Genomic DNA, 22,400 nt, shown 5'->3' on the forward strand with positions numbered 1-22,400 from the left:
GATATAATGGGCCAAGCAGTGTTTAAAAGAATACAGTTAAGCCGGGCGGTGGTGGCGCACGCCTGTAATCCCAGCACTCGGGAGGCAGAGGCAGGCGGATCTCTGTGAGTTCGAGACCAGCCTGGTCTACAAGAGCTAGTTCCAGGACAGGCTCCAAAACCACAGAGAAACCTTGTCTCGAAAAAACCAAAAAAAAAAAAAAAAAAAAAAAAAAAAAGAATACAGTTTCCGTGTAATTATTTCAGGTAAAGCTAGCCGTGCGGGCAGCCGGGTGGCGGGACACAGCCCACCACTCCCATTTCAACAGAAGAATCACTCAGAAAATAAAAATCTTCAAATACATTAAAGTTTGTTCTTGACCCAGGAGAACTAAGCACTTGTATGATTTATTTATTTTAAACAATCCAAAATAACTATTTGAATCAACACACATATATCTATAGGCCTTAGAAGAACACAACATTCTAAAGGGCACTGGAAGGTGACTTAAATATTATCAATAAATTCTCTGAGACCAACAGTTCCTGCTCAAATTTCCTATACTCAACATCACCAGGATTGATTTTCTGTGGTTATTTTTTTCCATCCCTTTGAGTTGGCCAAGTGATTACACTAACAAATTTAACACTAACATCAAGGAACCATAGGAAATACTAATAAGCAAATAACATTTGTTACTTATTTATTTTGAGGTAGAGTCTCATGTAGCCTTTGAACTTGCTATGTAGACGAGGATGACCTAGAACTTCTGATCTGTATGCTTCCATCTCCCTAAGCTGGATTACAGGCATGTGCTGGGATACCTGCTCGATGCGGCGTTGGAGGTCCAGGCCTTCACACACACTAAGCAAGCACTCCGCCAAGTGAGCTGCAGGCTCAGCTTCGGGCCCTTTGCTTATATTTTTATTTTAAGGATAACGTGTATATTGGCAGAAACAGTATTATTTCACCTTATTGCCGTCTATCGATCTTGGCACTTTGCAGTGGGGTGGACCCTGGTGACCGGAGCTGTTTGTCACTGTGCCCTCTCACCTGTGCCTTCCCTTCTGCCATTATTTCAGCTACGCGTGAGAGCCCATGAGTGGCTCTGTCCACCCCTTCAGATGGAAAGTGCAACTCTCAGAACTGGGGACATCGGAGACACCTACAATCTATTTCCCATCCTGCTTTCATAAATTATCATATTAGCTGTAAGTCCTGAAAAGGGCTTGTTAAAGCAATGCAAACCCACCGTCTTTTTTTCCTGTTCATTCCAGTTTGGGGGGCTTAGAGGTTTTGTTTCTACTTTTCTTAGTCAGATCTAACAATACTAATTTTGTGTGCTATTCTTTTCACTTTTTTAAAGGATTTCCTTTAATTTTTTTAATTGAGTGTGTGTGTGTGCGCGTGTGCGTGCGTGCGTGCGTGTGTGTGTGTGTGTGTGTGTGTGTGGCAGATCCCCCGGAGCTGGAGTTGCAGGCTGTTGGAAGCCTCCTGGTGCGCCCGCTCTTTACAGTGAGCACCTCTCCAGACCCTTGGTTTCCAATATCCACGCAATCACCATATCTAGCCTTTTAGAGAATTCACGCTCTTCCATCACACCAACTCCCATGTAGCTCAGGGCCGTGTGCACTGCGAACGAGCTGGAACTCACTCTGTCCTTTACAGACAGACACATAAGCAGCTCCAGTTTCCTGTCCCTACGGCAAGCCCGCAGCATTTGCACCTATGCACGCAGCTCTACACATCCCAAGTGTAAATCCAGGGAAAAGTCCTAGAATTGAAGTCGCTAGAATGTCTTCATATGAAAATTTGACAAATGCTTCCAAATTGCCGAGCTGTTCTTCCCATGACCCTCAGGCACTCTCCAAATACCCTGGCCCTTCCCAAGAAGGAACTTGGGAAACCTTTTGAAACTCTGGAGAATGTTAAGTATGCATTCATTATTCTCAAGAAGGGACAGGTGGCTTGAGTTACATTCTTATGTGTGTGGGGAGGGCCCATCTATGAAGGATGAGAACCACTGAGTCAGTAGGTCCTCACGAGCATCAGAAGGTGCAGGGGCACCTCTACCAAGGATGAGAACCACCGAGTCAGTAGGTCCTCACGAGCATCAGAAAGACACCTGCAGACAATGGCACTAAACTCCAGAAAATGTGCTTGTTCCTTTGCTCCCTGGGAGGCAGATGTCGGGGTCCAATTCCTGTAAAGGCCAGGCTCCCTTCTCTAGGGAAGAGAGCTCAGGCACAAGTGAATCAGGAGAACAAGACCCCATGTCAGCCTCCGATAGCAATTCCACATGGTCCCTCTCCAGGGGGAGGGTCCTTTCACACAGACAACACATCCTTGTTGGCCAGAAAGAGCTCGCTGGCATCTCATTGTTCAGACTCTGCGTAGCATCCAGACCTGCCAGTTAGGGGAGAGGTAGGGAGGAGCCCATGGCATTTCTACATGGCAACCTATGGCCTGGCCTTTAGTCACCGTTTATGCCTGTGCTGATGGCGGCGATAACATTCACAGAAGTTTTATGACAAGCTCAGGACATGGTGCGACAGTTTACTGACCTCAAGGAATAGGGACTTTTGAGTTTAGAAAACGCTCTTCAGAAATGGCATTTCATGGTCCCACAGCAAAAATCCCAGCTCGGTTCAAACACAACCAGACACTAAGGGCTTATACCCCACCTAAGCCACAGTGGGCCCCAGAGACCCTTGGTTCTTAAGACAGCTAACAGACTACATTAATACATCTCAGCTTCAATCCTGGAAACAGCAGCAAACAGAAAACCTTGAGCTGGAGCTCAGCCTAGAAGTGCTGAGCACTGGAGACTACATTGAAGGACTACGGTAACAGAGCCGTTGGTAAGGGGCTGTCTCGTAAACAGAACAGTTTGGTCTCCAGAAACTGTGTTTTTAAACAGGGAGGGGTGGTAGGTGCGCTTATGATCCCACTGCTGGGGAAACTCGCCAGCCAGTCAGCCCGGCTTAGTGGTGAGACAATGAGAAACCCTGTCTCAAAGTACAGAAGGTGGCCAGCGCCTGAGGAACAATAGCTGAAGTTGTCCCTGGCTTCTACAAGCACATGTGTCTGTGTATTCACACCACCACCACACTCACTCACTCAGAATTGACGTTGGAGGGAGAAGTGTCTGTTGTTCATCAGATCTCCGCTATACTGACTGTGTAGTAGAGAACTGTCCCATGGAATGGGGGTTAAGAGTGTTTCTCTTCACATCACCTAGAGCGTGTAGCGCAATGACAGAGCAGAGGCCCATGGAAGCTCACGCTTTCATACTTCGTTCAGCATGCTCATTTGTGAGTGTGTAAGGCCTATTTTCTCACTGATGGGACCCCCATCCACCATACTGGGTCAGAACCTGGGGCAGTGACCCTCCAGAGGGTGAGGGTGCACACCTGTAGTCAGTAAAAACAGGGCCCAGAAGACTGAGACAGAAGGGTGTCAAATTCCAGGCTGGCCTGTGTTGCACAGTAAGAACACCCCCCCTCCCCAAATTTCTTTTTAAGAATAGGGCTAGAGTCAGGCATTGGAGTGCACGCCTTTAATCCCAGCACTTGGGAAGCAGGAGCAGGTGGCTCTCTGTGAGGCCAGCCCAGCCTAGTCTACATGGTGAGTTCCAGGACATTCAGGGCTACATAATAAGACCCTGTAAATAAACAAGCAAAACAAAAGTAGGGCAAGAATCTAAATTTTGTTTAGACTTCCTAGGGGATTATAATGCACTCTGAAGTTTGGGGAAGTAGTAGAACCGGGACTTGAACCATGTTTCTTCATCTGTAAAACCGGGTTACGAAAGAGCCCATCTCAGGCTGAAGAGAATTAGAAATAAATGACGTAGGCGGAGCATAACTCAGAGACACTCCGAGAAGGCTACCCCGGCACCTAGGACACTAACTGCAGGAGCACAAACCTCCAAAGGCTTCGCTTGGGAAAAATTCCACTCCCAAACTCAAGCAACACCTTTGTGGAAGCGTTCTGGTTTAGGTTTTAAAGCTGCATAATTTTGGCGGCTGGAGATGCAGCTCAGTTGGTAGCGTGCTTGTCTAGCATGCACGAAGTCCTGGGTTCAACTCCCCAGCACCGAATAAACTGGGCATAGTTGTGCACATCTGTAATCCCAGCATTCAGGAGTAGAGGCAATAGAATCAGAAGTTTGAGGACATCCTTGGCTACCCTGAACGTCAGGCTGCTTGCAGAGAAAAAAAAAAAATGAACCCTAACAAAAGCAATGAGTCCAGCTAGGAGGAAATCATTGCCCTTGGCCTGATAGTTGTGCCTCTAGTACCAATGGATGAGTGTACCTCTGTGTGTTCCCTGAAATCAGCCAAAGCCTGTTCTGACTGGCTTTGACAAGTTGCCATCGCCAAAGTCAGCGCCTCTCGGGTGCCTGTGGTTATCATCACTTTCCAATCTAGCTCCCTTCTCTGGCTTACTTTTTAATAAAAAGATTTTGTTAGTGCATGTGTGTGTTCTCCAAGGCCGTAAGGTGTCAGATCCCCTGGAGCTAGAGTTGCAGGCAGTTGTGAATCCTCTCAAGTGGATGCTGGGGATCCAACTGTAGCCCTCTGGAAGAGCAGCAAGTGCTCTTTACCACTGAGCCACCTCTTCAGCCCCTACCTGCTCTTGTGTTTGTTTAAGGTTGTTTGGGTCTTTCTCTCATGCAGTGCAGGTTAGCTTCCAACCTTACCCCGAACTACCGACTGTCCTGAGGCGCTGGGATTTCAGGCAAGAGAACACCTGGTTTCCTCAGAGTCAAGGATGAAACCCAGGGCTTCTGGAATGCTAAGCGGGCACTCTATCAACGCAAATATATCTCTGGTTCCCTTACTTATTCTTCTCTCTGCTCTCTATGGATTCATTGGCACTCGGAGAGTTGCTTCCCACCTAAGAAAGAGAGGAGTCTGGAAACGATGGGCAGCGGGACAGGTAACTAGCGGGTCATCCCATCCACCCTTCCACCATCAACTGGAGAGCCAGGAGCCCAGGTTTAACGAAAGCCACATTACTCAGAGCCCACAGTGCTCCTCCAGAAATTGGAGGCTTCCCACACACTTGGGGTGCACCTCAAGCAAGCAGAGTGTTAAGTCGCCATCCTCTTAGGTACCAGAGTCCCAGGCTGGTCTAGGCTCTGAGAACCGAGTGAGACTATAGCCACCGGCAGACAAGGGACACACAGCTCAGAATAAGATGATTCCTGTGTGCTAGGCACTGTGCCGAGGTCGTTTGGACAACGTGGGCGAGGAACGCCCTAAGAATAAGAGAAAGCAAACTTATTTGTAAAGAAGAAAAGGCAACACAAGTAGTGCTGGGGTGAGCTTCAACGAGTGTTAACTCTGTCGTTTTTCCTTCATGTGGAGACAGGCGCTTGGACCCAGCAAAGGACTACAGGGGTCTGGGAATGATGGGCAGGTCTGGGTAGTAGTGTGTACAGCGCCGCCTGCTCCTTCCCACTGCTTCCCAGGTGGTTGCTCCGGCTCGGGACCGCACGCGCCCTGGGCGCAGTGCCAGCTGGCCCAAAGAACCGCGCCTGGTCGCAGCACCCGGTCCCTGAGCTTAGGACCCCCAGCCACAGCCTAGGACAGCCGGCAGGAGCCCAAGACTCCCAGGCAGGAGCCCAAGACCTGCGACGGAGCCCAGGATCCCGAGATCAAGTTCAGGTCTCCAGGCCCCAGCCTAGGACCTACGGCCGAACCCAGAGTCTCCCAACCAAGTCTAGATCTCCAGGTCCGATCCTAAAACACCGGCCGGGAGCCTAGGATCCACACCCAGAACCCAGAGCCCACCCTCAATGTCTGAACCCTGGCTCAAGCCCCTTACCTCCCGCGCGGAGACCGGCTGTGAGCCTACTGCGGCTGCCACACCCTCGTTCGGGCCGACAGGACCCGCCCCGTCCTGGGGTGGAGACTGAGCCAGAGTTCCTGGTTGTCCCTCTGCCCACGGGATGAAAAGTCCCTCCCAGGCCGAGCACTGCTAGAGCCGTGCTAGACTCGCCCCCGCACCTCCATTCCGCACCAGGCGGCGCCCGAGGACGCTCTGGCTGCGTATCCCACTCACACTCGACTTTCCTACCCCACTCACGACTCTAACCCAACAAAGGATCTGGCACGTGCACCGCCAAAACTCACTCAGGACCCTGGCCCTGTACCTCCAAAACCCACTCGGGACCCCTAACCTGCACAGCCAGACCCCACTCGGGTCCCCAGTCCAAGATCTCAGGCTTGAGTACCGCAGGGGCCACACATCGCCCTGGGTCTCAGCGCTCCAGCCGGGCACCCGGGGTTCATTCGCCCAGACCAGACAAAAGTGGGCAGGAAAAGTAGAAAATGACACCCGAGGGCACAATTCTGTTCTACACTACAACTTATGTTCCAGAAAATTCCTAGCAGTTCCATGTCTCCCTTAAAGGAAATAGTTTCAGTCTCCAGGGTCCTGGGAACAGTGCAGGGAGGCGGGTACAAGGCACCTTTAGGGACTGTCATTAGGAGCAGCTCCTGGTTTCCTGCTGAACCCCCTACTGCTAGTTGCTTGGTTGACCAGTCTGGCTCTTGCTCGCTCGTTGCTGACACTTGTGTGCCCTACTGGGGCACACGCCTCTTGCAGCAGGTGCAGTGAATGCTTGAAGAACCGAGCCTGTGCCTCTACAGTAACCTTCAATTTTATTTAACAAAGAATGGCTTGCTTTGGGCGATGTTTGCTATCCAGCCAATCAAAACCCATGTGGTCATTACATTAAATTATATCAGCAACATGTCTAGAAGGTAGCTTATTGTGTGGTTAGCAGCTGTGGGTTCAGGAGGAGACAACAGATCTAGACTTGGGCCTGTCCTTTCATGTTTGAAGACCTAAATGTTTCTAAGTTTCTGCATGGGGAAGAGACACTAGCATTGGGTCCCCATGGGATTAGAGTTATGGACAGTCGTGAGCTTCCATGTAGGTGCTGGAAATTGAACCCAAGTCCTCTAGAAGAAGAGTCAGTGCTCTTAACTGCTGATCTCTCCAGTCCCTGACTGAGCCTTTTATGGGACACCAGAAGCCAGGACTACATCTGGCCAGGCTCATCTGGAATCAGAGGATGGCTGGCCTCCAGCAGTCTTGTCTCTGAGCTCCCAGCAGCCCCTCACAGCTTCTTCCAATAACCTACAGGGTTCTCCTGGGAATGTCCTCAAGGGAGCACTAACAGGGCATTTACATCCTGTTCTATTTCTGGGGAACCTGACCTAAGACAGAACATTAGGACAATAGAGTTGTCCAATGTAAGGACTCAGAGAGACTTCACATCAAAGATCTCAGGACGAGGGGCTAGAGAGATGGCTCAGTGGTTAAGAGCACTGGCTGCCCTTGTACAGGACCTGGGTTCAGCTCCCAGAACCCACATGGTGGTTCACAACCTTCTATAAATGTCCTCTTCTGACCATTGCAGGCACCAGGCATACATGACACACATACACACTTGCAGACAAAACACTCATACACATAAAGTAAATAACACATCTTCTTTTATAAATATAAAAAGAGCACTGGCAATTGTGCGAGAAGACCCCAGGTTCAATTTCCAGGACCTGCTTGCTGTCTTAAACCATCTATAACTCCAGTTCCAAGTGATACTGCAATCTCCTCTGGCCTCCATGGGTTCCAGGCACGCAAGTGGTGCACGGACAAGCATACTTCAAAATGGGTACAACATATATTTACTTCAGATTTCTCCTGAAGTTGAATGAAAGCAAGGATAGACTTTTCTTCTTAAAACAAACCTGGGTTTGGTGGTACACACCTGTAATCCCAGCACTTGGGAGGTGGAGCAGAAGGATCAGAATTCAAGGTTGTCCTCAGCTACTTTGCCAGTCTGGGATACACGAGCCCCTGTCTCAAAGAAGAAAAACAACAACAAAAACTTTCAATGGTTTTAAGGACATAGCTCAGTGGTAAAACACATGCTAAGCACTCACAAGGCCCTGGATTTGACCCCCAGCACTGCATACACATAAATATCTCTCAAGGCTGAGGGAACAGAGAGGAAAAACAACAACATAACTCCTCCGGCAACCGAGAAGCAGAAAGCCAGGTGACAGATGCAGTAGCCAGTCTGAGAAGGCAGAGCCGGTGCCAGGAGACAGCCAAGAGCCAGCATGAAATGTGATCTCATTTTTCAAGATCTGAAGGACCCGGCCGTACCAGGTGCCTCTGAAAGTAGATCTTTACCGAGGTGAGGCTGAAGTCAAGCTGCTCCTTGGAAATCTTTTCAGGTAGCAGCTGGTGTTCTCTGTCCCCTCTGCTCAGCCATCACCTCTCCTCTTCCACCCAGGTGGAGACTGGAAGATGGGGAGGGCCCTCTCCGAAAGGTAGAGAAGGGCCCTCTGGGGTAGGGGTTCTCTGGCTGTCAAAGGCAGCCTAACCCTTGAGGATTTGAAGCAATGACCTCTTTATTTCTGTCTTATAATAATTCATGATTTTGTGGGTCTGAATTTGGACAGTACCAGGCTCGGCATGCCCAACACTTTCTATCACTGTGGCATCAATGAAGGCTAGTTGGTATAGCAGGCTAGCTGAATTCACCAATCTGGAGGTTCATTCATATGTTGGGCAAATATGGCAAAATATGGAAGACTGGGGCTAGAGAGATGGCTCAGAGGTTAAGAGCATTGCCTGCTCTTCCAAAGGTCCTGAGTTCAATTCCCAGTAACCACATGGTGGCTCACAACCATCTGTAATGAGGTCTGGTGCCCCCTTCTGGCAAGCAGACACACACACAAAGACAGAATATTGTATACATAATAAATAAATAAAATATTTTTAAAAAATATGGAAGACTGTCCTCCAGTGGCACCAACCTCCAGAGAACCTGCATTGATTATCTCCATCTGAAGTCAGATTTCTTGCCTGGAGATTCAGGGTTTCCAGAAAGGAGACTGTAGGAGATCCAGCAACTCTGTGTAGGCTTCAAGGAGCCCAAGCATTCCTGCTGTGCTCTATACACAAGGAGTCACTAAGGCCCACTGACATCAGGGCTCCACTTTAGGCTCCACTGATGAGTGTGTCTGTGTGGGTGTGAGCATATGCGAGGGATCCATGGCCCTCTTTAATCTAGGGTAGGAGGTTTACACGAGCCTAGGGCTACTCTGTTGACTAAGGTGGTAAATATCGAACTGTTCAGTACCTAGAACGCTGGTGCGGGGATAGTACTCACTGAGTTAGGAGGCCAGAGGCTGGGAAATCTAAGAGCAACAACAAAGAGACTCTCACCAGTTACTCAGAGCAACTGGAAGCAATGCTAACTCTGTCAAGCCCCACCCACTCGCAAGTGCAGATAGCCTGCCGATCATGCTTGTGGGATGGCTGGACAAAACTTAGGACACTTAGTTAGACTGGAATTTCAGCTAGATAAAAAGAATAAAAATGAGGTCAGTGAGGTGACTCAGCTGAAGGCACATGGTGGTTCGAGTTTGATTCTTGGGACCAGCATGATAACAGAAATGTCTCCTGGAAGTTGTCCTCTGACCTCCATGAGCATGCATGCCATGGTGTGAACACACACACAAATGGATGCATAAAGGTTTTAAAGGAGAAGCTCAGTAGAAGTGTGAAGAAGGGGCGCTGAGAAATGCCCTCGCTAAGGTATGCAGCCATTCTCCAGCATCCTTGGGGTTTCCCCCAGAGCCCAGGTCAACACTAAAATCTCTACATTTCTAAGTCCCTTAGTTTCTTATTTATTTAGGTGTTTTTGAGATGGGGTTTCACTTTGTAGCTCTGATTGTCCTAGAACTCACTACAGAAGACAGGAAGGCCTTGAACTAACAGAGAGCTTGCTTGCCTCTGCCCCGCTGAGTGCTGGAATTAGAGACATGTGCTACCACACTCAGCCTCCCTTATTTTATTGCATTTATTTATTTGTGTGTGTGCACACGTACGCTGTGCACATAGGTGCCATGGAATACAAGCAGAGGTCAGAGGATAATTGCAGGAGTTTGTTTTCCCTTTCCACAGTGTGGGACCTGGAGGCTGAAGTCAGGTTATCAGGCTTGGGGGCAAGGCCTTTTACTCTCTGAGCTTCTTGCTGGTCCTCCATGTCCCTTGCTCCAATGGCATAATCTTTGTGTGTAGCACAGTGCATCCTTGCCTATCTTTGTTTTTTGCTTTTTTTATGTTGTTTTGTTGGAACATAGTCTTACTACACGACCTAAACTATCTCACAATAGTAATCCCCCTGCCTCATCCTGTTTGTGCTGATATAGGCTTGTACACCTATAACCTGCTCTCTCATCAGATGTGAGCCATCTCTAGGTTACTTATTCTGCACACAACATTGTAAATAGTTGCTAGTCTGTATGATTTAGGAAACAATAACAAGGAAGATATGTCTGTAAATGGTCGGTACAGACCCAACTATATAATTTCTACAAGCCGTGGATGCCTGGGTCCACGCTTGAACCAAAGGTGCAGAGGGCCATCAGCAGAGACAGAACATAAAGGAGCTAGGTATGGCCATAAGGCAGACAAGATTTGGGCTAGTTTAGTAACCAGTGTTTCCACTTGGGCTACGCACACAACTCTCTCTTAACAATACACCTAGCACCTAGCAACCTAGGACACACACACACACACTAACTACACCAGGCCGCTGGTTCCATACACTTCAAATAGAATAAGTTACTCCTCCCAAGTAACGTCTAAACCCTTTCATGGTCAATTTTATTTAAACTTATTTCAGGATACATCTGTGTAAGGGACACAGGGAGCTGATCTAGCCCGAACTAATTTTGGGTGCAGTCACAGTAAGTCAAACTGTGTCCTCTGGGTGAATTTTTAGAGGAAAATAAAATCTCCCCACCGTTTTATGCCTATGAATAAATGGGTATGTGTATGATTAAAATCAGATGCATCATGGGACAAACTCCCATTTCTGTAAGACTTATTGAGTTCCAACCACCGGGCACAAGCACTGTCTACATGTGCTACCATCCAGTAATCTAACTCAGCTTAAGTTAGCTACCTTCATCATAATAGAGGGTGTAGCAAGAAGGTTGTGCTGCTTGACCGAGAACGTCCCCCATAGGCTCCTGTATCTGAGCACTTTGTCTCCGGTTGGCGGAGCTGTTTGCGGTGGGTGGCACCACCACGCTGGCTCATGGAATGACCACACAGCTCCCTCTCTCCACCCTCCCTCCTTTCAAACTGTGAAAGAGCAATGACAAAGGGCTGTGTGGCTAGGCCTGCAGCTCAGTGGTAGAGCCCTTGCCTGTGTGTGTGAGGCGCTGGATCTGTGTGCTCCTGGCCCCTCAGTTAGCAATAACAGTAATAAAAACAAGTCAAGCATAGTGGTGCGGATCTGCAATCTCAGCACACGGGAGATGGAGGCAGGAGGACCAGACGTTCTAGGTCATCCTCAGCTACATATCAGTTTTGAGGACAGTCTGGGATACATGGGCCCCCATGTCAAAAATAAAATAATAATTGTAATAAATGGCTCTTTGTGCCATGAAAGCTAGAACATTTTTTGGAGTGAGGACAATCAGAACACCTCCACATGAAGGACACTTCGGGTCAGAGTCGCTTCTCCTCTTCCGATCGTCCCTGAAGTGGCACCAGGCACGTGAAGAGAGAAGAAATTGTCACCTTGACTGACTAATGAGGCAGGACCTCTTATTGCGCCGTTGTCCATTTTTAGTTCTTCTGAAGCCTGTAAGTCTCTTGCCTTTTAATAGAGCTTAGGTTCCAGTGACATTTTTCTGAAAACCTTTATGCAGGCAGCTCATGTGCCATTTGGGGCAACAGTGAATCATATATGTGACACTGGTTGCACCAGGTCATATAACCTAATGACATTGTAGTCCTCTTGGCTTTGGGGAGCCCTCCACGGAGTTTGCAAAAGTTGCCTGCTGATAACCTCCTTAATACGTGTCTGTCTCTGTGCTCCGCTCTGTTTCAATCACCATTCCCATGCCGTGTTGTCTTTTGGTTTGTTTAGCCGTGATGTGGGAGTGTCATATATCAATCTGTTGATTTCATTGGTTAAGCAATAAAGAAACTGCTTGGCCCTGATAGGTTAAAACATAGGTGGGAGGAGTAAACAGAACAGAATGCTGGGAGGAAGAGGAAGTGAGCTTAGAGACGCCATGCTCCCCTCGGCCAGACGCTTCCGTAGGCTAGAATCTCCTGGTAAGCCACCTCATGGGCTACACAGATTATAAGAAATGGGCTAGTCCAGGTGCAAGAGTTAGCCGAGAAGAGGCTAGATATAATGGGCCAAGCAGTGTTTAAAAGAATACAGTTTGTGTATTGTTATTTTGGGGCATAAGCTAGCCAGGCGGCCGGGGTGTCGGGGACGCAGCCCCTCCGCTCCTATTACAACATAGCCATGTTGTAGTTTCTGGGATCAGAACACTTGACTGGACAGTTCTACTTTTTCAAGGTTGTTTTGGGGACCTGTGATCTTTCCATTTCATGTAAATATAGAATTCATTCAGCAAATTTTGCCATAGGAGTTTTCTGGAATTTTGGTGAGGTCTTATTAAATCTATGGATCAATTTGAGGAGGGCAGAGTCTTTCAATTTATAGTTATGGTTAATGGTCCATTTTTTAAGATCCTTTAGTTCTTGAAGCACTGTTTTTATAGGAAAAGTGTGTTCTACACATACAAAATGTGAATAAAAGTGGTCAACTATGAAAAAAAAAGAGATTGTTACCTTGAGCGACAATTCTCTTCTGCAACACTGGAGATGGAATCCCAGGACAATGGCCAGGTTTCAACCATTCTGGTCACTAGCCAGGAAGTAAGGCTAGAGGCCAGGCGGCCTTTGGCGCCTGGAGACTGTGGCTTCACAAAGCACAAGAAGGACCTGGCAGAGGTAACCTCCTCTGTGGGTGGCATTTTCCATACAATGCTTAGGCTTCTGGAAGGTGACCAGACTACAGTTAAAATATGATAGGAAGATTCCTGCAGAATCCACAAGGACGGGCAGGAGGCCAGGAAAGAATGACATCATCCAGTTTGGGAACAAATGCAAAGCATCTGGAAAACTTTCTCCTTTAAGGATGAGTAAGCATGAAAATATACATATGCACAATAGAAGATTCTAGAATATGGACAATATAACACCTGCCAGTCCTGAAAGGGAACTCCAGCCCTTGGAAGGTGAAGACAGGAGGACAGAATAAAGAGCTCACAGTTAGCCTTGGTTACATGCTGAGCTAGAGACAAGCGTGGGTTACAGGCAAGCTGGAAAGCTGCCGTGGCCGATATAAGCAGGTGTTGCTCTTGCACAGGACCCGGGCTGATTCTCAGCGCTCCTCAGGCAGCTCTCAGCAGCATGTAACTCCAGCTTTAGGGGATACAATGCCCTTTTCTGACCTCTTCAGACACCTGCACGCACGCACACATACATGCACACACACAGAGGCATGCACATATACAATGCATACACATAATTAAAAATAAAAATAAAACACCACTTTGAAAAATGAAGACAAGGAAGGAAGAGGGAGGAGGGAGATGAGAACAAAGAAAACACAGCACAAGATGGAAATACTTTTTTAAGGTTTCACAGTATGAAGAGGTCAATTTTAACAGCCTCTGATTCTTCCTGTGTGCCTGAAATAGGCCAGAGGTATGAACTAATACGAGTGACCCTGTTTGCAAGGTAGAGTTAATAGTTATGAACCAGAGCCCATACTCTGTAGGACATTTACAAAAACTGATAAAAAAATTATTTCTAAGAAAGTCTCAGCTGAACAAGATGGTGCATGCTCTTAATCCCAGCACTTGGGAGACAGAGGTAGGCAGATCTCTGTGAGTTCAAGGCCAGCCTGGTCTATAGAGTGAGTTCCAGTTCAGCCAGGGCTACACAGTGAGGCCTGTTTTAAAAAGGAAGGAAAAAGAAACGCCATTAAATTCCAAAACAGAGCTTGAGGCGTGGCTCAATAAGACAGTGCTTTCTTACTGTGAGAAAGCCTGTGGGTTCAACACCAGAACTGAAAAACTAAACCCCTGCTCTGAGCTTCTCTGCCAGCCTTTGGAAAGGCCTTTGTCTTTCCCAGACCCAGGCTTTCTCTCTCGTAGAAGAGGACAGTGGCAGTACCTGCCTGATAGGCTTGACTTCATGGGGATTAAATGATTTCATAAGAGTTTTGGAGAAAAATTGGTAAAGTCTAAACTCTGTATTACTGTGGGCTGTTTTTCTGGTCACAGTTAAATAAAATAAAAATTCAATAATAAAACGTGTGTGTGTGTATGTTGTATGATGTGTGTGTTGTGTGTATGGTATATGTGTGCATACTATGTGTTGTGTGAGTGTATAGTGTGGTGTGTGTATGTTGTGTGTATTGTGCAGGTGTTGTCTTTGGAGGAGGTGAGAAGGTGACATCAGTTTTCTCCTGTGTCATTCTCCCCTTACTTTTTGAGACAGGAGCAAGCTGCCCAATCTGCCTGTATCTGTGCACTCAGAGCCGGGGTGACAAGCACATACCTCCCTATCCGGCTCTTATGTGGGTTCAGATGCAGACCCTCAAGCTTGTACAAGTGCTTTACCCACTGAGCCATGTCTCCCGCCTTTACCCACTGTGCCATCTCTGCCACCCTAATGAAGCTATCAGCTACCCACTCCCACCCCCAGTCAACAGTACTCATTGCCACCCAGTCATGGAACGGCATGTTTAGAGACTCTAAAAGCTGCATCTGAGACAGGAGCTCAGGGAAAATAAACCAGAACATGCAAGACCGCATGCGCATCCTCATTGTATTTGGTTTCGGGGTTGTGATGGTGGTGGCAAGATGCCTGGCTTCAGTATGATTCACAATCTGTTGGATTATGGAAATAGGAGTGAATCCATACATGGGCTTACACGATGTAAGCAACCCCACAAAAAAGAGAAAGGGAGACTGGGCTAGTGCGAAGAAAGTTGGGGACTTTGAAGATCAGTGTGGAAGCCAAAAGCAAGTTAAGGACCCCATAGCTGCTGTGCCTGTTGGAGACCGTGTGGATTATTTTAGAGATTTATTTTATTAATATTTATGTGCATGTGCTCACGGAGGCCAGAAGATGCTGTTGGAGCCCCTGGAGCTGAAGTGCAGGTGTTGTTGAGCCCCCCAACAAGGGTGCTGAGAAGACTTGCGTTGGCTAAGGAAAACCCCATTTTGCGCTAGGCACCTATTCTAAATTCCTAAAAGATAAACAAGCTCCTGGCAACTCCGACTCCTTGCCCTCCTCCCCAGAGTTGTAGAAACTGTTGTGAAATGATTAACTGCTCGCTCTGGTTTCTGTAAAGTCCAGTAGTGTTTTGTGTACAGAAGGGAGGCGGCTCCTCACCTAGCTGTAAATTCCTCAGGAATAAAGCAATCGTGACCTGCCTTCAGAGTCCCTGTCTCCTTTGAGCTGGGCCTCAATTCTAAATCCTCCCATGGGAACTGAGTACCGCTGCAGCTTAAAATAAAAACCCAGCTAATTACAGCTGGAAGAGTTGGGGGTCTTCCGGTGTTTTCTAACTTCGTAACGCCCTGTTCAGGTCGTTTGCAAGAGCAGTATGCACTCTCGACTGAATCATCTCCCTGACCTTCAAGTGAACCTTTAATAACAGGCTTAATAAAATGAAAATGGGGGGGGGGTCTTCTACTTCTTTCTGTACCTCACACTGCAAGACACCAACCCACCTGGGAACCATGACATTGTCAGTCCCCTAAGAGTAACAGTGAGTCCCATACATGTCACAGCGGTACCTTAGGAATGCTAAGGTGTCTGTTCAAAGTTGATAAAATCAAGTCTCATAAAAAGTAAACAAACAGCCAGGAGTGGAGGTGCACGCTTTAGACTCAGCACTAGGGAGGCAGAGCCAGGGAGATCGCCTGTGAGTTCAAAGCCAACCTGGTCTATACAGTGAGTTCCAGGAGAGACAGACAGAGCTACATGGTGAGACACTGTCTAACACACACACACATGCACACACACATGCACAAACACATGCGCGCGCACACACACACACACACACACACACACACACTGCAAACGAACATTTTCAAATTACTAAGCTGAGAGAGTGAGGGGAGGAACCAGGAGGAGGAATTCTGCTCTGCTTGGGGCTGCTCCTCCACAGGCCCAGTGGCAGAGACAATATGCTTTCTGTGATCAGAGCCAACCTTCTGCTATTCTTCTGCCTCATGCCCCTCTGACTGGAATGAGCAAGTGCTGGTTCCTCTGTGGAGCCGGTGTGGCCGCTAACTTCCCTTCAACCAGGCTCCTAAGCACCTTGAGGCTCAACCCAGGATCTGGGGTCGGTAGTGAGCTTGTTAGAAGACAGTGCTATAATGATCAGCAGCCAGTGCGCCCCCTGCTGTTGGATAGGAGACATAGCCGATTGTATTTCACTGCCCAATATTAGGATCTCAGTAGTTCAAGGCTTGTGTGCAGACAGCCTTCCCCAACCTCGGTCTCCATCTCCTTAAACAACAGAAATTCCGGTGAGTGCCCACCCGCAAACATAATAATCTATAGAAACTGTACAGTGCTCGGGTTGGGGCACGGGCACCTGCACATGCTGGCTCCATGGGATAGGCCTATCTCCACAGGAATCAATTCTATTGGACTCTGCCACTGAGTCCAACTGCAGGAAATAAAGTTCAAAGCGGCAGCATGTGCTACTTCCGATTTTCTCTTTTCCCCCTTCCTCACCTACAAACAAAATCCACAAAAAAGAAACAACAACAACAACACACACACATACCCCAAGAGCCTGTTTGGGATGCCGCGAACTGTTGCAGGCCAGCTAACTGAACCACTGCTTCACCAAGGGGAGGCCCACGGGTTGCACTGTAGCAACCTCTCAGCAAAGTGTGGTGATTAAGTAAACGAATTGCGTGCGCCACCACCACCCTGTCTCGAAAAACCAAAAAAAAAAAAAAAAAAAGTAAACGAATTGCGCTTGGTACCAGCCGCCCTCAGCAAGGGGCTACTCTGCCCTTTGCCCCACCATGCCCCATTTCTAGCCCTGCCCCTTCTCCTACCTGGAAGTTGGCAGTCGGCAAGGACGGCACTTTCCCTCCATCTGCGATTGCTTTGCTCTTTTGTTTACTTAGCGCCAGGGGACAGGAACCAGGCCTGACACCTAGGTGGGATGACTAGCTTTTATTGTCAACCTGACACAGCCTAGGGTCACCTGGGAAGAATGAGGAATTGTCTGCCCGGTTTAGCCTGGGGTCATGTCTGTGGAAGACTGCTTTGAAATTTTTGATGTGGGAAAATCCACGGTGGGTGGCACCATTCCACACGCAGGGGTCCTGGGTCGTGTTAGGGTGAGGAGCTCAGGCTGAGCATGGGGACACAAGCAAACGGTTGCGCAGTCATGTCTCCTTGCCCTTCCTGTGTCCATCTGTTGTGCTTCCCGCACAGCCATGGGTTATAACCTTGAACTGTTAACCAAAATAAATTCCTTCTTCCCTGCGTTGCTTTTTGTGAGGATGTTTTATCGCAGCGACAGAAACAGAGCTTAGATGCTAGGCGAGCACTCTTCTACCTGGTCTTTGCTCTCCAGCTCAACCCTCTCCTACTGCCGGGCTGCAGCTACATAGGGGGCCCTAGGAATCCAGCCATCGTTAGGAAAATGAGTCCAGACCATACAGATGAACATGGCCTCATTTGTTTACACAAATACTCCAGGTGCTGTGGTTTGACCTGGCCTTGTGACTGCAGTTCAACTGTCGAAAGAGCAGCTACAATAGTCCAGGCCTAGGATGGGTTGGACAACCCATCTTTTAAATTATTATTTTTGTAGAGAGGCCTTCACCTTGAGCTGTGGATGGAACTACTGCTGGGTAGGTCTGGTAAACAGCAAAAGTCCACAGGAAGCCTAAAAACGAGATCAAACAAAAGGAAAGGAGTCAGCTACTCTGACCTTAAGTAACAAAGACCCAATCATTGCACTTACTCAGAATCTAGAAGTAAGTTCTAGTCCCTATTTTTGGAGATAGGGGTTCTCTGTGTAGCACTGGCAGGCCTGGAATTCACGATGTAGATCAGGTTGGTCTTGAACTCACTAAGATCCACTTGCCTGCATTGTTTCATTAAAGGCATTTGCTACCATCCCAGTTTTGGTTATTTTCCTCTGTGCAGCCCTAGCTGTCCTGGAACCCACTCTGTAGACCAGGCTGGCCTCAGACTCAGAGAGCTGCTGGTCTCTGCCTCCCCAGTGCTAAGATTAAAGGCGATCCTTCGATCTTATTAAAGATTATCCACCACTGCCTGGTTGGATATATTTCTTTTGACAAAGTCTTGAGACCCATGTGGCTTGGGTTCTGAAACTATGACCGGAGGCAGAGAGAGAGAATAAAGAAAGGACAGACACATACAAAGAAGCTGGGATAAGGTGGGGGCATCCTCACTCTGACGGAGGACACCCACTGCAGCCAGCTACTCAAACCTCAGCGTGTTTATTAGGTGCAGTACTTAGGGAGGGTTATCTACTCTACTCTGGGTAGGAGGTCTCTGTAGGTGAGCAGTCTCAGGCCCTAAACATTAGGAAGGAGGCGAAAACTTCAGTTGCTAGTCTTTGCACACACTGCTCACTCATCCACTTGGACACTAGTCTTTGCACACACTTCTTGCTTATTCACTTGGATGTTAGTCTTTGCACACACTGCTCACTCATCCACTTGGACACTAGTCTTTGCACACACTGCTCACTCATCCACTTGGACACTAGTCTTTGCACACACTTCTTGCTCACCCACTTGGACACTAGTCTTTGCACACGCTGCTTGCTCATTCACTTGGACTCCTCAGGAAAGCTTTGTCATCCCTCCAAGCCTCACCCTGGTAAGACTTTCCACTTCCATGGGGTTGAGGCATTGGAGTCCCAGATATGACCGCGTCCATATCAACAATATGCATTCATGCAGGGTTTCATTCACTCAGGGCTTCCTCTGTTCCCTCCAGTCTTGCTCGCAAGTCTGAGACAGCCTGGTCTTTAATGCTCTTTGTGGTTGAGGATGATCATTAACTTCTGCTCTTCCTGCCTCCTCCTTCCAGGACTGGGATCACACCTCCCCATGCTCATTCCATGCGGTGCTGGGGATTGGATCTGGGGCTTCGAGCATGCTAAGCAAGCTCTTTGCCAACTGAGCACACCCCCAGCCTCTAGGCTGGCCTTGAACTGCAGCAATCCTACGGCCCCAGCTCCTAAACGGTGGGATTGCATGTGTGTGCCATCACTTCTAGCAACACCCCTAAGTTTGTAAGGAAGCTCATAGGAACCACCTTTGTTCTCTTCAGGGAAGGAAGGCAAGGTTGCAGCCTGGCCTTCATAGAACACCTGCAGAGCAGCTGTTTCACCCCAGGCTGACTGTCACATAGACAACCCTGAACACCTGCAGAGCAGCTGTTTCACCCCAGGCCGACTGTCACATAGACAACCCTGAACACCTGCAGAACAGCTGTTTCACCCCAGGCTGACTGTCACATAGACAACCCTGAACACCTGCAGAACAGCTGTTTCACCCCAGGCCAACTGTCACATAGACAACCCTGAACACCTGCAGAACAGCTGTTTCATCCCAGGCCGACTGTCACATAGACAACCCTGAACACCTGCAGAACAGCTGTTTCACCCCAGGCCGACTGTCACATAGACAACCCTGAACACCTGCAGAACAGCTGTTTCACCCCAGGCCGACTGTCACATAGACAACCCTGAACACCTGCAGAATAGCTGTTTCACCCCAGGCCGACTGTCACATAGACAACCCTGAACACCTGCAGAGCAGCTGTTTCACCCCAGGCCGACTGTCACATAGACAACCCTGAACAAAATCCCTGGTGTCTCTTGCTTGGATGAGGAATCCTCTCTCAACAGTGGTAACTTCTTATTTTAAGCTTCTGAAATGTCAAGTTTGATTCATGGGCCAGAAATAAAGATTCATTCTTTTTAAAGACTAACTTTAATATCACGAAAATGCCATTGTAGATCACGATGTCAGATGAACCACGAAAATCCATGAACAACAAATAGAACTGAGTGTAGGGAAAACTTGATCTGCACTGGGGTTGGGCTAGACTGCCTATGGGTCAGTGGGTTTGTTGGGAGACTGTCCTGGCTTTGGAGGGGACTCACCAGCATCCCCAACAACCCATTTGTGGCCAGTGTCTCTGGCCCTGTAGCAGGCTTTCTTGAACCACCAGCCTCAAATCATGACAGGGACATTTGTTATTAATTATGAATGCTCAGCCTTAGCTTAGGCTTATTTCTAGCTTTCTTTTTAAAAAAAAAAACCTTAATTCATTTCTATTAATCTATGTGCTGCCCAAGGCTTGTTTACCTCATCTATGAACTGTCCATCCCGCTCCCTGCTTCCTCCATGGCTGTCTGTCTGGTTCCCAGCTGGCTGGACCCTGGTGGGCCCCCCCCCTCTCTCTCTCTGCCAGCCCAGTTTATCCCTCCTCTCCCTAGCTATTGGCTGTTCAGTTTTTTATTAGACCAATCAGGTACCTTAGGCAGACAAGGTAAAACAGCACACCTTTACATAAGCAAGTACAGCATAAACATCTTTACATGGTTAAACAAATATTCTATTCTACAACATGCCAAACAGTGATATCTCTGGGCATTGCCAAGGTGTTGTGGGGAGCAAGAGAACCCCTCACTGAACTCTACTTCTTCATGCTATTCTCTTCTTACACAATCATTTTAAAATAAAAATATTAATTTGTCTGGGAGGACACAAGTGAAGATCAGAGACAACCTTTGGGAGTCAGTTTTCCCCTGCTACGTGGGTCCCGGGGGTAGAAATCAGGTCATCAGTCTTGATGGCAAGGACCTTTGCCATCTTGCTGATTCTATAACCAATTTTAAAAATAAATTATCAGAGATCTTGAATGTACCTCAGTTGGGATTAAAGGGGTGCACCACCTTCCCCAGGCTAGTGCTCTACCGACCGAGCTACATCTGCAGTGAGGGAAAGTTTTTTTAAAACAACATTCATTGTATTTTTAAATTGTGTGTGTGTGTGTGTGTGTGTGTGTGTGTGTGTGTGCACGTGTGTGGGCTTGCTTGCAGAGGCCAGAGATGCCTGTTCCCTGGAGCTGGAGTCACAGGAGATTGAGAGCCACCCGGAAGGGGTTACATGAAGTCCTCAAGAAAAACAATACACACCTTTAACCTCTGAACTATCTCTTCCGTCTCCTGGAAATGTATTTTTAACATTCTTATTTGCTAAAGTTTTACACTGCTTCAAAGTGGCTCATGAAAGAAAACCTACCCCAATAGTCCTCAGAGAAATGTAAGCTAGAGTCTTGGTGGATTTGCACACACACCAGGACGTTGGAAGTGGAAGGGACCTTTGTTACTTCTAGAGTGGGGCCGGAATGTCTCTACTGTCACATGCTGCTCCTAGGAGTATGATTTCAATAACTATACAGGGCCTAGCGCAGCGAGACCAGGTAAAGCTAACAAATGTGTATCCCAAGACCCACTTCTAATTCAGATCTTTGAGGTGGACCCGCCTTTAATCTGGGTCACACCTTCTGCTGGCACCTACATAAAGGACCCATCCCTTCACAGGCATTAGAGCGCGCTCTTCTGGATTCTGGCGTCTGCTGGAGACCAGCTGAGACATTAGCCTCGCGGGATGAACAACTGCTGGATTCTCGGGAAAGAACAGCTCTGCTGGGTGCGTACTGCGAAGCGAAACTGGGGTCCTTTCCCTAAAACTGCCTGCCGCTTCCAAAATCTCAATCCCAGCCTCCTCCCTAAAGCGCTGGTGCCTGGTCGGGGCAGCCATCTAGCGACCAGAGAGGAAACTGCAGCGATAAGCGTTGCTTTACTGCAATGAGCTCATCTTTTCCCAGAAATCAGGTTTCTCAGAAGGTGACATTCCAGCTGTGCCTCGCCAGTGATAGGAGCTCCAAAGGATCCTTGTAAAAGGTACTTTGAAACTAAGGAGAATTGAAAGCGCTCCTTTAAAGCCAACTTCTTCACACGCTTATGCCACTGGAAAGTCTCTGGTATGGGTAGACAGAGACCCTACTCCAACGGAACTTGGGAAACTCCGCCATTCCCACCTCTGCCAGGAACTCTAGCGCAGTGACCGACCAGTACTGCCGAGCCCTGCAGCCCCAGTGCTGCAACGATCTTCCTCTTAGAATTCCAGCAGCCGCTCCCACACCCTCCACAAACACATTTTCCTAAAAGAGGGGCACAAAGAGACAACCCTGCCGCAGGTTTGTTTATGGTACTCCTGCAGGTGTCGCTCCAAGAGAATTTCCGTTTAGTTCTTCTTCTTTTTATTTATTTTTTATTTTTTTGGTTTTTTTAAGACAGGGTTTCTCTGTAGCTTTGGAGCCTGTCCTGGAGCTAGCTCTTGTAGCCCAGGCTGGCCTTGAACTCACAGAGATTCACCTGCCTCTGCCTCCCAAGTGCTAGGATTAAA

At 48.0% G+C, this 22,400-nt stretch overlaps 1 protein-coding gene across 1 annotated transcript in view; it reads right to left on the reverse strand.

Annotated features, from left to right (window-relative positions):
• Anxa4 (annexin A4) overlaps positions 1–5,927 on the reverse strand; it is a 52,258-nt gene extending 46,331 nt beyond the window's left edge. The window contains exon 1 of the mRNA XM_041640964.1: positions 5,815–5,927. The gene's annotated coding sequence lies outside the window, so the exon portion shown is untranslated. The remainder of the gene's footprint in view (positions 1–5,814) is intronic.
• Positions 5,928–22,400: the final 16,473 nt, after the last annotated feature.

Source organism: Microtus oregoni, unplaced genomic scaffold (assembly GCF_018167655.1).
Source record: "Microtus oregoni isolate MIOR12 unplaced genomic scaffold, Mior012 000002F_ref0000024, whole genome shotgun sequence".
NCBI classification, from domain to species: Eukaryota; Metazoa; Chordata; class Mammalia; order Rodentia; family Cricetidae; genus Microtus; species Microtus oregoni.